The sequence below is a fragment of the Perognathus longimembris genome, chromosome 1 (assembly GCF_023159225.1).
Source record: "Perognathus longimembris pacificus isolate PPM17 chromosome 1, ASM2315922v1, whole genome shotgun sequence".
Taxonomy (NCBI): domain Eukaryota; kingdom Metazoa; phylum Chordata; class Mammalia; order Rodentia; family Heteromyidae; genus Perognathus; species Perognathus longimembris.
Window position 1 is genome coordinate 3,045,895 of NC_063161.1, and position 13,698 is coordinate 3,059,592.

Genomic DNA, 13,698 nt, shown 5'->3' on the forward strand with positions numbered 1-13,698 from the left:
GTGGGGACAAACGCTTTTCTAAGGAACTCGGATGAATGAGAAGAAAAGTGACAACGCCGAGAGGACGGAGGCAATCTACTGAAGAAAAGCATGGAGTTTTCTACCTCTGCCTAGAACAAGAGGGACGGGAGACCCACGAAGGCTTCACTCGTGCCACCCGCAGGCCACGGGGGCAGCAGCGTGTCTGGGGGGACATCCCGGGACGGCGTGGTCCCAAAGCAAGCCCCTAGGCAGCAGCCCACGGGAGAGGTGGGGCTCCCCACGCCGCGCGCGCTGGGCGGCCCTCACTGCTCTCGGGGGCCACGCGTGGCGCCCACCAGCGGTGGCCCCGTGCCCGCGGTGAGCGTGCTAGTTTACATCCGCGCAGAGTTCCAGCGGACAGCCCTGGAACAGCCTGCCTTGTTTCTTTGCTCCATGCTGTGTGTGTGTGCGCGTGTGTGTGCGTGTGCGCGTGTGTGCGAGCTGCCACGAAGCGGCTCTTCCCAGCCCCCCAGGTGCCACGAAGCGCCTCTTCCCAGGGCCCCCCCCCAAGATGCCACGAAGCGCCTCTTCCCAGCCCCCTGAGATGCCACAAAGCGGCTCTTCCCAGCCCCCCACGTGTCACGAAGCGCCACTTCCCAGCCCCCCACGTGTCACGAAGCGCCACTTCCCAGCCCCCCAGGTGCCACGAAGCGGCTCTTCCCAGTCCCCCCACGTGTCACGAAGCGCCTCTTCCCAGTCCCCCCAGGTGTCACGAAGCGCCTCTTCCCAGTCCCCCCACGTGTCACGAAGCGCCTCTTCCCAGCCCCCCCAGGTGTCACGAAGCGCCTCTTCCCAGCCCCCCCACGTGTCACAAAGCGCCTCTTCCAGGGCAGCCCTGGCTCCTTCACGCACACGGAATATCATCTGCTTCCTTGGCTTCGATTTCATTTCCCCCAACACTGAAATCAGACTTCTTAGTACAGGCCTCTCAGATCTTTGTGAACTGTATCCCTAGGTGTAGATAAATACATTTTTAATTTATTTAACTAATTGGCCATCGTAGAATAGTTTAAGGTTTACAGAGAAATTGAGCAAACAGTTTCGGTGTCCATGCCAGGCTCCTCTCTCTCCCATCACTTTCCCTGGTTATTAACATCTTGCTCTGGTGAGATACATTGTGGCCATCCATTACTAACCCCACCACGCCATAGCTTTCATTAGGATCTTCTCTTCCTGAGCTTGGGTTTCATGCTTGCTATGTATTCACTCTACCTCCTGAGCCCGTTTTGCGCTGGTTACTTTTGAGATAGGACCTTGCTTTCTTCCCAGGCTAGCCTGGACTGCAATCCTCCTATTTATACTTCTCCATAGTTGGGATGAGAAGCATGTACATGCAACGTTTTCTGTTGAGATGCCTCGATTTCTTTTTTAACTTTTACTTTTTGCAGAGGACTGGCTTAGAATCACAGCTGTGTAGGATTACAGGCACGAGCCGGTGCACCTGGGTTCTTTTGTGGCATGTGACAAATGTACAGACTAGCAACCATCACCATTACAGTACGACACTGAGTGGTCGCACCGGTTGAAAGGAGCTCTGGGATTCCCTCCTCCACTCACCCCCCCCACCCTGGGTCCTGGCAACCACTGACTCGCCCCTGACTCCGCCTTGTGTCTTCTCCATGATGTCATAGGATTGGGACTATTCAGTGTGCAGAGCCCTCTCACGCACGCGGTAGGGTAACTGGCACCACTGCCAGCCGCGCTTCCCCGGGGTGGAAGTCCCTCCTTGCTTCCACAGCAGCCGAGGGCTCCTGCCGGCCTCCTCTGCCCCACATACCTGGCCAGCACCGCTGTCAGGTCCGAGATGTGCCCCTGGCAAATGGCTGAACACCTTCGCAAGTGCTTATTTGTCAGCCATTGAAACAGCAAGAAGTGGGAGGTGGAGGTGTGGCTCAAGGGGTTGAATGCTAGCCTCAAGTGCAAAAGCGAGTTCAAGCCCCAGTAGCGGCATGAGCGGCACGCCCTTTGTCGATGAGTCAGTTCAAGCCCTGCTCCACCCCTCTGTGGTTCTGAGGGTTGAACTCAGGGCCTTACACCTGCCAGGCCAGCCCTCTACCACTTGAGCCACCCCCACCAGGTCTTTTACTTTTAGTTTGTTTTTTTAGGGTAGCTCACTAACTTCTACCTCAGCTGGACTCAGACTGGGGCGATTCTCCAGTCTCCGTCTCCTGAGTAGCTGAAATTACAGGCAGGCACACCACATTTGGCCTCTTCTTCCCATTTTAAGTTGAGTTGTTTGGGCTATTATTGAATTGTAAGAACTCTTTATATATTGCAGGTATGACTTTTGTCAGAGAGATACATTTTTTTCCAAGTCTATAACTTGACTTTGTTTTTTATTTTTCCAGTGCCTTTGCTTTTTTCCTCTTGTAACTCACGCATTTTGAATACTCAAGAGATCAAATTTGATTGTACTCACTATACATTATTTTAGCCCAGGCTGGCTTTCCAATCCTCCTAAATGCTGAATTTCCAGGCAGATGCCACCAACATCCACCAACGACCATCTCAGCAACACCATTCTCTTCTAACTGATTTCTCTCAAAAATATTCTAGAGATTTCAGTGTATAGGGCTCACACAGCTCATTCCTAAGCATTTAATAATGTTGATGAACACTAAAACTAACCTTGCATTCCTGAAAAACTTGTGAATTTCAGCACACCGAAGATCCATTGCTTTTGTTCAGGAATTAGCTCTCAGGGGCTGCTCTTCTGAAGATAGGATCTTTTCTTTCACCTCTAGCTCCTCCTCCTTTCACCTTTTCCTCTTCCTGCTCCTCTTTTTTACTCTCTGTCTCTCCCTCTAGTACTGGGGTTTGAAATCAGGGCCTCGTGATCCTTTGGCTTGCTTACTTGGCTGGTGCTGTATCACTTACTTGAGTTATGCCTCTGGCCTGGCTTTTTGCTGGCTGGTTTATTTTGGAGACAGTGTCTCATGGACTTTTCCACCCATGCTGGCTTTGAACTGCCATCCATGAGATCACAGCCTCTTGAATGGCTAGGATTACAGGCGTGAAGCACTGGCACTGGCTACCCTCTTGCCTCTCTTATGACAATCTCTCTGTCTTTGTTCCTTGGGTGATTTTACTGTACTGCACTTAGGTATGGATTTTTTTTTTTTGTTAAAAAGCTTGGATTCTTGCACTTGTGAGTTCAGGTCACTCATTAGCCGTGGATTTCATCTGCATGGTCTCCCCAGAATGCTGTGTCCCTTCTTTCTCCTCCTCAGAGGGACCTAGTTTCATGCATGTGGAGAACTTATTATTTCTTTTTCCCATCTGCCTTTCCATCCTTCTGTGCCCTTGATCTGTCTTAGAATGCATCAGCTCTTCTGAGGACTTTATTCCACTGTCATAGCATCTGTAGAACAGGGGATTTCAGTTTTGTATTTTTGGTGTTTGGTTTATACTTGGTTATCTTCAAGTCAAAGTCTCTTGCAGAAGTATACTTTCTAGTGCTCTCCCAAGACTTGCAGCGTTGTCTTTCACCTTCTTGATTACACCAAGGTCATTTCATGTTGGTGTCTTAGAAGTCTTGAATTAGAATCCTATGGGCCTGGTCCCACCAACTCTTATGTCTGCAGGTCCCAAGTCTTCTCTTGTTGCATGCTTGGTTCTGTGGCATGGTCATTACTATACAGCCTGATATGTTCGACCGCAAAAAGCATTGTGCAAGCATAAGCCATGCAAAGTAATTTTAATAACCAATGAGAAAGATCACAGTTGTTCTATAACTTTTAACTTAAAAACAAAACACCAACAACTCTCTTACTATCAAGTATAAATGCACAGGGTTCCCCCCCAAAAAAAAGATAGAAAATCTGACATTCATCCAGTATACTGTAACTTAAAAGATTAAAAAGTGGCATTGTCCAGAAAGAAATGTACTTATTACCTGATATATGAAACAGTAATCCCTCTGTATATCACCTTTATAATTATAATTAAAAGTTTAAAAGATTAGAAGCACTGAGAACCAAAGTGCTGTGTTTCTTTGTCGGAATCTCAGTCAGATGTTCCTAGTGCTTGTAGTCTCCTCACTGGATAATTTATAGAGAAATTACCTTTGTCATCTATCCAAGTGTCAGACTCCTGAAGTTTGGATCCACCCCCAACAATTAATCCTTAGAGCTCTTGATGTAAGGGAATATTGGAGCTCTTGATGCTAGGGAATTCCACAAGTTCTTTTTCTTTCTTTCTTTTTCTTTATTTTTGGTGCCAGTATTAGAGCTTGAACTCAGGGCCTTACACTCTCACTTAGCTTTTTTGCTCAAGACTAGTGGCCGAGTGCTTAAGCCACAGCTCTTGTTCTGGTTTATGGGGTGTGACTGGAGGTAAGAGTCTCACGAACTTTCCTTCCTGGGCTGGCTTGGAACTGTGATCCGCAGACTCCCGAGTAGGAGTCAAGTGCCCGTATCTGCCATGCGTTCTTTTACGGTGCAGTTGTGCATGGTAATGTAATGGTTCCCCCGGGACAGTGCCACCTGCTCTTTGCTCCCGGTCACGCTCCTGGCTTGTCAGGAGAAGCTTCACACCCCCACCACCCTTCCAGAAGCTCCCGTGACTCACTGAGGTTCCACGCTAATGTCACGTCCAGCGTTACCACCCCACTGGCCACACGTCCCTGTCGGGGAGGAGATACCCGTGCTGCCCACTCTGCCATCTGTGCGTGATGAAGGGCGGCCACTCAGGACCAACCCCAGAGCGGCCCAGATTGGCCAATGACGGTGACCTTCGCCCTCACCCTCCTTCCTCGACACGACAGGGCAGGGAGCCGCCACCAGACGGCGGTCCCATGCAGTCAGGAGCCCCGAGCTGGCTGCTGGGACGGGCCCCACGCTGCCCACGAGCTCACAGACACGCTTCCTCTGCGGCAAAAGGAACCGCGATGAGGTAACTTGTGACCCCCCATAAGGGTTGAGACCAGTAACCCCCAGGGCCTCCGAGAGTAAACTTCCTTGAAATTGTGGTTAAGATAAGGTCATACTGGAGTAGGTGGATCCTAAGCCAACGTCACCAGTGTCCCCTAACATGGGGGATTTGTCACACACTCTGGTACACCAGAAGAAAGCTACACTCACAGACGCTGTTACAGTGGGAGAAGAAAGCTACAGTCACAGACACTGCTACACCAGGAGAGCTACCATCACAGACACTGCTACACCGGGAGAGCTACCGTCACAGACGCTGCTACACCAGGAGAGCGCTACCATCACAGACACTGCTACACCGGGAGAGAGCTACCGTCACAGACACTGCTACACCGGGAGAGATCTACCGTCACAGACACTGCTACACCAGGAGAGCTACCATCACAGATACTGCTACACCAGGAGAGCTACCATCACAGACACTGCTACACCAGGAGAGAGCTACCGTCACAGACACTGCTACACCAGGAGAGAGCTACCATCACAGACACTGCTACACCGGGAGAGATCTACCATCACAGACACTGCTACACCGGGAGAGATCTACCATCACAGACACTGCTACACCGGGAGAGAGCTACCGTCACAGACACTGCTACACCAGGAGAGCTACCTTCAGAGATGCAGCTACACCGGGAGAAAGCTACATGATGGGAAGAGAAGATATGGCAAGGATGCATCCACAAGCCACAAACTGTCAACCGCTGCAGAGAGGCAGGGAGGGGACCTGACTCTGCAGTCACCTTGACTTCAGATTTCTGGTCTGCAGCACAGAGAGAACCCAGAGAACACTTGTTATGACCACCCCATGGGGAGCATCGGTTAACGGTGAAGGTTGGAGCCAGACACAGGTGTGGACCTGGATGGAAAACATCATGACATGGTACAGGGATGGACCTGTGTCACCACGGCCTCGAGTGGCAGCCTAGAATCTCAGAGTTAGTCTGATCCACAATAGGAAATGGAAGCGTTAGCCTTGGATGACGAAACAGCTAGGGTTCTCACCACCTGCCATCAAGAAGCGGGGAGAAAAAGCACTGGTATCCATCCCACTGACAGACAAGGAAACTGAGGCAGAGCTTGAGTGAGCAATCTGAGTCTGAGGGCTGCTAAGGACCTTCCTTCACTTTATCCTGCCCACGGCTTCCAGCGCAGCCCAGCTGGGGCCAGGCATGGAGCCCAGGAAGGGACAGACGGCACGGCTACGAGCCATGCACAGTGCTCAGAATAAGATGCATGGTCCCCTGACAGAGAGACAGACAGAGAGACAGAGAGACAGACAGACAGACAGACAGAGACAGAGACAGAGACACAGAGACAGAGACAGAAAGAGAGAGAGACAGAGACAGAGTGCAGGGTACGGCTGGATTCTGGACAAGGACCGGCTTCAGCGCAGGAAGCGGGGGAGGGGTGCCTGGGAATCCTGAGCAGCCTGGGCCCGGCCCGGAAGCACACGTGTGCCGGCCCCACAGAAGGTCTCTGACCTTCACCGCACACACATGAAGGAGGAACCTTGGAATGACTAGGTACGCGCGATGCCTTGGGCTACTACTTCAGATTCCCGTCCATTAAAAGCCGCTCCTGTCTAGTTGTAGTTGTAATCACTCAGCCTTGTCTCTCTAAGCTTTCCCTCTGGAAGCAACCCATCCTATCCTAATTGAGCAGGAATCTTCTGGAAGGACCTGCTAGAAAATGCTTTCTCCTCCAGGAAAGCCCACGTCTGCGAGAACTCGTGCACTCCCCCGAGGGGAGCCAATACTTCCTCCGTCTTGTGTTCTTTGTAGCTTAGTCATGGATGCTCTTCCTTCTGGGTTCCTGCTGCCCTAAGTCAGGGCCTCTATTACCGTTAGGACGACCAGCTGCTCGTGGACGTGATTAAATATTTACTTTCTCTAGACATGAGATGCCCCCTTCCTTCTAGTCATCGACGTGGAGGGGGTGGGTGGGGGCGTGCTGGTGGCCCACATCTTTAATTCCAGCTACTCAGGAGGCTGATATCTGAGGATTGTGGTTCTGGGCCAGCCTGGAACCTCTATGAGATTCTTATTGCCAATGAGTCACCAAAAAGCTAGAAGTGGAGCTGTGGTTCAAGTGGGAAAGGACCAACCAGCCCTGAGCAACAAAGCGAAGGGGCGGTGCTTAGGCCCTGAGTTCATGCCCAGTGCCAGCGCACACGCGCGTGCACGCGTGCACACGCACACACACGATGCCATCAGCATTGCTTTGCTCACCTACAGCCCTGGCCCTTGGGAAGAACGGCTGTTGCCCTTGTGGGGGGCTTCCCCTTGTCACCTTTGGGTCCCCTCGCTTGGAGACTGTGACGTGGCTCCTGGCCTCCCACACCAGCCCATACCCGCACTCCGTAGCGCTCCGCCCTTGCCACCCACACTCTCGGGCAGTGTTTCGCACGAGGTCCGTCACCTCCATCGCGGACGCTTTTTCTCCGGTGCGCATTGCCCAGCGGCGGTTAAACAAACACCCTCCCTCCTCTGCACCACCACTGCTGGATCCTACCTGCACATCTCTGCACAGCTGAACTTGTGTGTGTGTGTACACGCGTGCGTGCAGGTACTGGGACTTCAACTCAGGGCCTGGGAGCTGCGGCTTAGCTTTTTCCCTCCAGGCTGTGGCTCTACCGCTTGAGCCTCAGCTCCACTTAGGGCTTTTGGGCGGTTCGTCGGAGAGAAGAGTTTTTCAGACTTTCCTGCCTGAGCTGTCTTTGAACCACCATCCTCAGATCTCAGCTCCTGAGTGGCAAGGGTTACCGGTGTGAGCCCCTGGTGTGTGCCCGGCAGAGCTAACCGTTTTTAGCGTGAACAACTGGCCTCTTTCAGGACAGAGTAGAACACCTTGGGCTTACTGTTGTGATCTGAAGATCACAGCAATGCAATGGATTCCTGGCGTGAACACAGTCTGATGAGTGGGTGAATTTGTGAGGCAGGAGGCAAGCCAGGCGGAGGTGAGCGGAGACCCCTCACTGGCATTTTCTGACAGAGATTCTCCTTTTTTTTCCCCCCAAAGTAGGAATAAGAGAGGCAGGCCCTGTACTTGAGCAAAACACTCCTCGTCTTACACTGTCATGTCCAGGGACACTGTGAACGCAACCGCCGCCCACTGTTCTACCGTAAGCGACTTTGCACGCCCCGAGAAAGTCCCACTTGAAGCACACGCGAAACTTCTCTGCATGATTTTTCTTTAAGCACCGTGCGTGTTAAACCCATGCCCAGTGCACAGATGGAACAGCAGAAACAGCAGACCAGGAGATCGGCAAATCAATAAACCGGACACGAACCTCCCTGGGGGCCTGCTGAGCGTGCCCGCGATCCTAGCTACTCGGGAGGATGAGATCTGAGGCTGGAGGTTTGAAGCCAGCCTGTGAGCCTCTCTACCTCCAATTAACCAGCAAAAAGCTGCAGGTGGAACTGTGGCCCAAGTGGTGGAGTTCTAGCCTTGAGCAAAAAAAAAAAACACCTAAAGGACAGCACCTAGGCCCTGAGTTCAAGCCTCAGTACTGGTGCACGCACGCACACACACACACACACACACAGCTGAAAAAGAAAAGACACTAACTCAGCAAGCCATCTCCTATAATAGAGAAAATGAGACTGGAGTCTACAAGGCATCAAATGGGTCCAATTTGATACCAGGAATAGCATGTCGTGCTACCGTTGCCTAAGCAATGTCATTTTTCGTCCAGAAAAGAAGGAGCCTGAAGACACATCTAGGGCATGGCTTCTTCTGGTGGAAGCACCCTACGAGCCACATGGGGGTGGGGTGGGGGTGGGGGACTCGCTTTCAGAGCCTCAAGGTTTGCTAGCCATTGGACGGTGCGACTCCACCTAGCACCAGCCGCGTGGGAAACGCTCAGGTGAAGCCGGCAGTGTCGGGCGGGAACGCACCGGGCACGCGGCCGGGGTCTAATACAGCACCGGGGCCGTCTTCCTGTTGCCTGGCGCGCTGCCAACTCAGGGCGGTTATCACAGAGCGGCAGACGTGTGCAGTTACGAGCAGCTGAAAGAGTAGGTCGGCGGGGGGGGGGGGGGGGGCGGGGGGGACCACTGGCTCTTGACCCCGTCCTAGTCTCCAGTTCTTCCTGACGAACCTCAGAACCCGTGCGACCATGAGGCAGCCCCGGCTGTGCTCCTGCCGCTGAGGACTCTAGCAGGTGCTCCTCCAAGGCTTGCCCGAGTTCTCTGAGCTACGAGAGCCAAGCAAGCCAACGGGATCGGAACCCTGCACTCCTCTTTTGTCTGCAAATCTCTTCAAACAGAGAGAAATGAAAGCAGTCCCTGGGGCTGGGAATGTGGCCCAGTGGTAGAGTGCTCGCCTCGTATAGATGAAGCCCTGGGTTCGATTCCCCAGCACCACATATATAGAAAATGGCCAGAGGTGACGCTGTGGCTCAAGTGGCAGAGTGCTAGCCTTGAGCAAAAAGAAGCCAGGGACAGTGCTCAGGCCCTGAGTCCAAGGCCCAGGACTGGCCAAAAAAAAAAAGTGGTCTTGGGGTGCTCCCTCCTGGGACACTTAATCAGGCTCCATGCAGCATCCTTTACCCCTTTAAACTCACAAGCTCATTCTGCTAAATCGGTTGCGTGGCATTTGAATCCATGGTCTTACGAGAGGAAGTAGCGTTTTACTTGACGTTAGATCTTCAGGCCATCTTATGAAGGGTCTGCTGAGGCAGGCGCTGCGGCCCGCACCTGTCATCCCAGCGGCCCAGGACGCTGAGATCTGAGGACCAAGGCTTAACGCCAGCCAGGGCAGAAGAGCCCGTGAGACTTTGATCTTGAATTAACAAGAAAAAAAAAAGAAATCCGGAAGTGGAGGTTTCTCTCAAGTGGCGGAGTGTCAGCCTTGAGTGCAAAAGCCAAGAGACGGCGTGCAGACCGGATTTCAAGCTCTACAACCAGCGCGCACACACAGACACGCGCGCACCTGCACGCGCACGTGCGTACACATACGCTCACGCACACGCATGCACGCATGCGATACATCTGCCGATGGTTTACATATTCCGTGAACACCTGCGGTCCCTCCCGGTGTATTCAGGAGGAGCCTGGCGGCGGCAGCACTCAGCACCCAGCACTCACCCTCAGTGTCCCGGGGAGCAAGACTCCTAAGCCTAGCCAGCACCTCAGGCCAGGTATGGAAGAGCACACTGCCCCAGACGAGGAGGCTGCAGCCTGGCCTGGACAGGCTGGAGTGAAGAGGACAGCGCAGGGCCCCGTCACCAAAGCCTGCGGCCACGTTTACACCCGAACCCAACAGGACCCAGGGGTGGCAATCTTGTTTTGAGGAGAGGGTGGGCGTGTTTCTCTCTGAGAGCCTTCGCAGCGTCGGGGACGGGGAGCACGAGACGGGCTCGGGCGCGGGCCGCGGCCAGGTGGGAGGCGCGGGCGGCCCGGCCGGTCCTCCCTCCCGGCCTCCGGGGTGGGCACCGCGCTCTGAGCCGCCGCCGCCGCAAGGCTTCGTGACGCGGGCCCGGCGGCCTCGCGTGACCCCACGTTTCCTGCGTCACACGGCAGCTCGGGGGAGTGGGCAGGGGCCTCCTGCCCCGTCAGCCGGCGGCTGGGCCCCAAATCTCATCCTCCACAGGTGGCATCATGACGGGAGGATGCAAAGCGAGACTGTCAGATATTCTTTTCCTCCCCACACGCGGCCTCAAGAGCAGCATCGGCCAACGAGACAGCCGCCACGCGAGGCGGTCATGGGGTGAAGGGCAGATGTCGGGGTCTGGCTATTCCTAAGAGACTGGCCCCTTCTCCCGCCCTGGGGCTGCTTGGCTGCTGGCCCCTCCTACCCCCTTCCGGGCTCTACCGGAAGACATAGCAAACCAGCCCCGCCTTCCGCCTCGGCCACCTGCGGTACCGTAATGGCACCAGGCCGAGCCCAAGAGGGCGGTTCTGTGGGCCGAGATCTCTGCCCATAGAGGAAGTCCTGTGACATCACGGTGATGGGCGGCTTGTCAGCCTATCGCTAGTGTGCAGTTAGTCCCTCCCCTTCCTGCCGCCATCACTGTTATATAAACCCCTCCCTTGAATAAAACCTTTGGAAGCCGGTAGACCATGGGACGGCTCCCCCGAAATCTCCGTGTCCAGTGTCTGCTCTTAAACATAAGGGGGGCTATGGACACGGGGGGGGGGGGGGTTCGGCAGCCCTACCCCAGCTCAGCTTAGCCCGATTGGGACACGCTCTGTCCTCCCGCCGGCGGGAGTAGCGCGCAGAGCCGAGTGTCCCCCACAATTTAAGGCTTGGGGTCTCCCCAGGGGAGACGTGGAGATTTAGCCCGACAGGCAGAGTGTTCCAAGATGCTACAATATCATCGCCCTGCTGTAAGATGCGCAGAAAGCCAGGGGCTGCTGACACACCTGGAATCCCAGCTACTCGGGAGGCTGAGGCCCGAGGGGCAAGGCTTGAAGCCAAGCTGGCAAGAGAAGCCTGTGAGACTCTCCTCTCTGATTGCCAGCGAAAAGCCAAAGGGGAGGTGTGGCTCAAGTGGCAGAGTGCCAGCACTGAGTGAAAAAGCCAAGCAAGAGTGCAAGGCCCTGAGTTCAAGTTCCAGTCCTGGCACGCAGGCACACACACACATATACACACCCCACTACCAACAATAATAACAGAGACCCTCCCTCCAAAATGCCCCTGCAAAAACTCACAGAATTAGGATAAACAGATGAACATAAACCAAACGCTGGGGCTGGGAATGTGGCCTAGTGGTAAGAGTGCTCACCTCGTATACATGAAGCCCAGGGTTCAATTCCCCAGCACCACATATACAGGAAATGGCCAGAAGTGGCGCTGTGGCTCAAGAGGTAGAGTGTTAGCCTGGAGCAAAAAGAAGCCAGGGACAGTGCTCAGGCCCAGAGTTCAAGGCCCAGGACTGGAAAAACAAAAAACAAACCAAACGCTGGCCACTTGGCCACTTCCAACCCCCTTTCCATCCGTCACCAGGAACATATCGGTTCCCACTCAGACTGCCACAGGGAAAGGAGGGAAGACAATCTGACATGTTCAAAGGTGATTTACACTAAGCGGAGAGCTATCTCCATGGATGTTTCTAGAAAACACTAAGGACACATGGTATAAAGACGGGGATGCTCTCACAACAGCAGGTAAAGAAGGAGCTGGGTCTTCCATCCCGAAAGACGGGATGTCCTGAGAGACATCACTTCCAGCCCAGACTGCCATCTCCCCAATCTTTTGCCACAACAGGAGCCATGATCGAGTTTCTTTTCTATAGTCCGGGATGGAACTAAACTTCTAGAGCAGATACATGGTTATGTTCCTCATGACCCGGCCCTAGCCCCTGGCAATTACTAAGAAATACATACAGAATGAAGGCTACACAGGAGTGTTGGCTTAATAATTACTATACTCAAACACAATGTAATATTATACACACGTTAAATGATAAAGCAGAAATGCATTTATTCATATGGAAAGCTTTTGGCAAATCATAATAAGGCACATGACAGGAGAGTCTAAAAACAACAGGTCTTTTCTTTCTGTCACATACACATGCGACTTTGAAAAACTCTGTTATACCAGTCTTAGAAACATAAGCTAGTTAAAAGGCACTATTTTATAAGGACGTATTTCACATATTTAAAGATGCAGGAAAAGGAAGAGAAAACTTATTTTTCTTCTACAGTTAATGTACTTTTGCTTCCAAGCTATGTAGGACTCAGGCCCACAGCCTGTGGTTTGCGTGGAGGGGTGCTTTCTTGGGGTCATCCTTGTTGCCCTTGCCAACAACGGCAGTTTGGGAACTCAGCTACTATTTCAGCAGCTATCAAAATGAAAGCAGCTAGGAGGCAGATGCTGCTCTTCGCTGGCCATTGTCATCTGTATGTTAAGTAACATTTCTAAAGTTATGAAAGCACATGGGCCCAGCCGGCCATGGCGGAATTAAAGTTCCCAGGAAACTGGAACCAACTTCCCGGAACTGACAAGTGGATCCATCCATATCCACCTCCCTTCCCAAGCACCCACAACTGAACATGACACCACAAAGTAATCATTTCCCCCCCACCCCCTACCCCACCAGTGTGCAATGCAAGTCTGCCTGGAACAGATTCCAGCCTGGCCACACAGCACGCCAAACCTTCTATTTACCTGTGGCCACAAGGTCTTGGTTCTGAGAGTGTCTTGTCACAAACTGTCACTTCACGAGAAAGGGAGGCAGGGCCTTTGACTTCAGCCTTGGCAGTGGGAAGGCAAAGAAGGAAACGATTATGATATGTTTTCCGGGTGCCCCCAGCTCGCTACCACCTTGGGAAAGTCACCATGACCCTGCTGCCAGCAACAATGTCGGGTCACAAGGTCGTGCCTAGGAAAGCTGCACCCCTCCTCCTGTGCCCAGCTCCCCAGCAAGCCCCAGGAGGGGAAGGGGGGTCAGCTTTCCTTGGGGAGGAGCCTGGCACCCCAAAGAGCCCCAGTGTGCCCGTGAAGCCCAAGACAGGACACAAATGTGGATTTTTCTTGGAAGTAACCATAGCTTTTGGAGTTCTCTTCAAATAAAGGAGAGGGGGGAGAGAAAGAGAGAGACAGAGAGAGAGGGAAGGGAGGGAGGAAGGGAGGGAGGAAGGAAGGAAGGAAGGAAGGAAGGAAGGAAGGAAGGAAGGAAGGAAGGCAGGCAGGCAGGCAGGCAAGGAGGGCGGGAGGGAGGGGAAAGCAGGGCTTGCAATGGTCCCTGCTTAAAGGGAGGTGCGCTTGAGGCCCAGCCAGCCCTCCAGACTCGGATTAG

General features: G+C 53.3%; 1 protein-coding gene across 1 annotated transcript in view; it reads right to left on the reverse strand.

The window, feature by feature from the left end:
• Window positions 1-13,369, reverse strand: part of Ppara (peroxisome proliferator activated receptor alpha) — a 41,878-nt gene extending 28,509 nt beyond the window's left edge. The window contains exon 1 of the mRNA XM_048353952.1: window positions 13,068-13,369. The gene's annotated coding sequence lies outside the window, so the exon portion shown is untranslated. The remainder of the gene's footprint in view (window positions 1-13,067) is intronic.
• Between the last annotated feature and the right edge of the window lie 329 nt (window positions 13,370-13,698).